The sequence below is a fragment of the Lithobates pipiens genome, unplaced genomic scaffold (assembly GCF_037356315.1).
Source record: "Lithobates pipiens isolate NorthernLeopardFrog02 unplaced genomic scaffold, aLitPip1_a1.2 Scaffold_18, whole genome shotgun sequence".
NCBI lineage: Eukaryota > Metazoa > Chordata > Amphibia > Anura > Ranidae > Lithobates > Lithobates pipiens.
The window spans coordinates 332304115-332308027 of NW_027507758.1; positions in this window are offsets into that span (position 1 = coordinate 332304115).

The window sequence follows — 3913 nt, forward strand, 5'->3', positions numbered from 1 at the left end:
CATGGGAACTGAGGCGACATAAAGATGAATGCGATGTCAGGCAAACCTGAAAAATACACCAGCGTGGGAAAGTGTACCATAAAGTGGGAAGTGTAATGATTGTTGAGAAAAGGATGTCAGAGGACAAAATGTGGAGAGTAGGTGTGCTGTGAGAGATTGTGTAGTGACAAAAAGATTGAGAGTTGAGCCCCAAAGAATCCATAAAAATAAGTGAGCAAAAAGTAAAAAATACTAAATAGTGAGTGTGGAAAAATAAATTAAACCTGGTGTGGTATGCAATTGAGGAGAGAAAGTTATGATCATGACTATGTCTATGAAAGTATAAGTGCATCGGTTAAGGTAGGTGAAAGAGATTGAGAAAGTGCTGTGTGTGTGTGTGATAGTGAAAGATAGAGAGAGTGGTGAGATGCTAAAGGAACAGTGAGATGAATCAGAGAAGAAGAGGGGAGAGTATGTTTACCAGCATATCGCCTAAGGGACAGCACCAGCAGACCAGAGGGCTGGTGTGTATGTATCCCATGCAGAGACCAGCCGTGACTTACCGCTGGCTCCGAATGGGGTTTAAGTATGCCGCCAACGCCACGCACGTGAGACACAGGGGGAGGGACCACACCTGGCCTGGTTTAACAATCAGAGACAGGCGTGCCGTGCCCTCCCTATGGAGACACGGAGAAGGAAAATACCTAGTCGTCGGCGCAATGACGCCGGTATGACGTCATGCGCACGACGCAGGAGGCGTGGCGCCGATGCACCAAGGGGAATCCTCCCAAACCTCCCAGTAACATGTAAAGGGGGAGGAGGGGAGGGACCACTAGCGCATCGCAGTTCCCTGGGGGAAAGCAAAAGAGCCCAGCAGTGCCCAAACACCCAGTCGACCACCACAGAACAACACCGGCTGGCCAGTGAGCTAGCAATAGGCCTAGGTAGCAGAGCATCCATGTGGGGCACCCGTACAGTGACGGAGAAATACTGGCAGTCTACAAGATTAAATAAAAACTGTTGAAGATATAAAAGCATAGAGAAAGAAAAATAGAATTACAAGAAATATCAGCAGTGAATGTTAAGATAAACCTCACACTGGGGAGGTAGGGGAACACTACCAGCCCAAATATCCAAATGCTTCCATCCCGATATATATGCCAGTGGAGTAGAGGGGGGTTTTTTGGGACTTTACATGAAGCATGGATATGTGCCTCCATCCCGTAATTAAATTCAAGTAGACAGGGAGTTTTGGGACTTTAATTGAAGCACCTGGATAGTGGAGGTGAGTTTTGACCATATTTAGATGTTTATTAATTGTTTGTTCAGTGGAAGACCATAAATTTTAGACATAAAACATATTCATAATATATATCAGCATAAATGTAATAAAAACACAATGTATAGTATCCACATCACAATGTTTCACAATAATAAATACAAAAAATAATAAATGAATGAAGTGGCATGGTATTGCCCAAGACTGCCAGCCCGGCATTGACAAGTATGCTCACATGGTAGATATGCATCCACTAAAAACAGTTATTGTTTGGTTAAGTATACAATCTATAATAAAATGAATATAATTCCGTAAAAAATATAGCTGGAACATCAAAATCAAAAGCTCGACGCGTTTCGTGGGTAACTTCCCACTCATCAGGAGCTGATGCTACCACAAAATTCCTATGAGATAAAAAATGTATAAATAATATAATACTTGTATTAGTGGAAATTTCATAGTTGTGTATATATATGGTTTAAGCCAAGCAAGCTCACCGGTCAGGACGGCAAGTGCAGTGCATGGCGGTGGATGCTGAGCAGACCAGGGACAAGTTCCCTCCATGGGAACTGAGGCGACATAAAGATGAATGCGATGTCAGGCAAACCTGAAAAATACACCAGCGTGGGAAAGTGTACCATAAAGTGGGAAGTGTAATGATTGTTGAGAAAAGGATGTCAGAGGACAAAATGTGGAGAGTAGGTGTGCTGTGAGAGATTGTGTAGTGACAAAAAGATTGAGAGTTGAGCCCCAAAGAATCCATAAAAATAAGTGAGCAAAAAGTAAAAAATACTAAATAGTGAGTGTGGAAAAATAAATTAAACCTGGTGTGGTATGCAATTGAGGAGAGAAAGTTATGATCATGACTATGTCTATGAAAGTATAAGTGCATCGGTTAAGGTAGGTGAAAGAGATTGAGAAAGTGCTGTGTGTGTGTGTGATAGTGAAAGATAGAGAGAGTGGTGAGATGCTAAAGGAACAGTGAGATGAATCAGAGAAGAAGAGGGGAGAGTATGTTTACCAGCATATCGCCTAAGGGACAGCACCAGCAGACCAGAGGGCTGGTGTGTATGTATCCCATGCAGAGACCAGCCGTGACTTACCGCTGGCTCCGAATGGGGTTTAAGTATGCCGCCAACGCCACGCACGTGAGACACAGGGGGAGGGACCACACCTGGCCTGGTTTAACAATCAGAGACAGGCGTGCCGTGCCCTCCCTATGGAGACACGGAGAAGGAAAATACCTAGTCGTCGGCGCAATGACGCCGGTATGACGTCATGCGCACGACGCAGGAGGCGTGGCGCCGATGCACCAAGGGGAATCCTCCCAAACCTCCCAGTAACATGTAAAGGGGGAGGAGGGGAGGGACCACTAGCGCATCGCAGTTCCCTGGGGGAAAGCAAAAGAGCCCAGCAGTGCCCAAACACCCAGTCGACCACCACAGAACAACACCGGCTGGCCAGTGAGCTAGCAATAGGCCTAGGTAGCAGAGCATCCATGTGGGGCACCCGTACAGTGACGGAGAAATACTGGCAGTCTACAAGATTAAATAAAAACTGTTGAAGATATAAAAGCATAGAGAAAGAAAAATAGAATTACAAGAAATATCAGCAGTGAATGTTAAGATAAACCTCACACTGGGGAGGTAGGGGAACACTACCAGCCCAAATATCCAAATGCTTCCATCCCGATATATATGCCAGTGGAGTAGAGGGGGGTTTTTTGGGACTTTACATGAAGCATGGATATGTGCCTCCATCCCGTAATTAAATTCAAGTAGACAGGGAGTTTTGGGACTTTAATTGAAGCACCTGGATAGTGGAGGTGAGTTTTGACCATATTTAGATGTTTATTAATTGTTTGTTCAGTGGAAGACCATAAATTTTAGACATAAAACATATTCATAATATATATCAGCATAAATGTAATAAAAACACAATGTATAGTATCCACATCACAATGTTTCACAATAATAAATACAAAAAATAATAAATGAATGAAGTGGCATGGTATTGCCCAAGACTGCCAGCCCGGCATTGACAAGTATGCTCACATGGTAGATATGCATCCACTAAAAACAGTTATTGTTTGGTTAAGTATACAATCTATAATAAAATGAATATAATTCCGTAAAAAATATAGCTGGAACATCAAAATCAAAAGCTCGACGCGTTTCGTGGGTAACTTCCCACTCATCAGGAGCTGATGCTACCACAAAATTCCTATGAGATAAAAAATGTATAAATAATATAATACTTGTATTAGTGGAAATTTCATAGTTGTGTATATATATGGTTTAAGCCAAGCAAGCTCACCGGTCAGGACGGCAAGTGCAGTGCATGGCGGTGGATGCTGAGCAGACCAGGGACAAGTTCCCTCCATGGGAACTGAGGCGACATAAAGATGAATGCGATGTCAGGCAAACCTGAAAAATACACCAGCGTGGGAAAGTGTACCATAAAGTGGGAAGTGTAATGATTGTTGAGAAAAGGATGTCAGAGGACAAAATGTGGAGAGTAGGTGTGCTGTGAGAGATTGTGTAGTGACAAAAAGATTGAGAGTTGAGCCCCAAAGAATCCATAAAAATAAGTGAGCAAAAAGTAAAAAATACTAAATAGTGAGTGTGGAAAAATAAATTAAACCTGGTGTGGTAT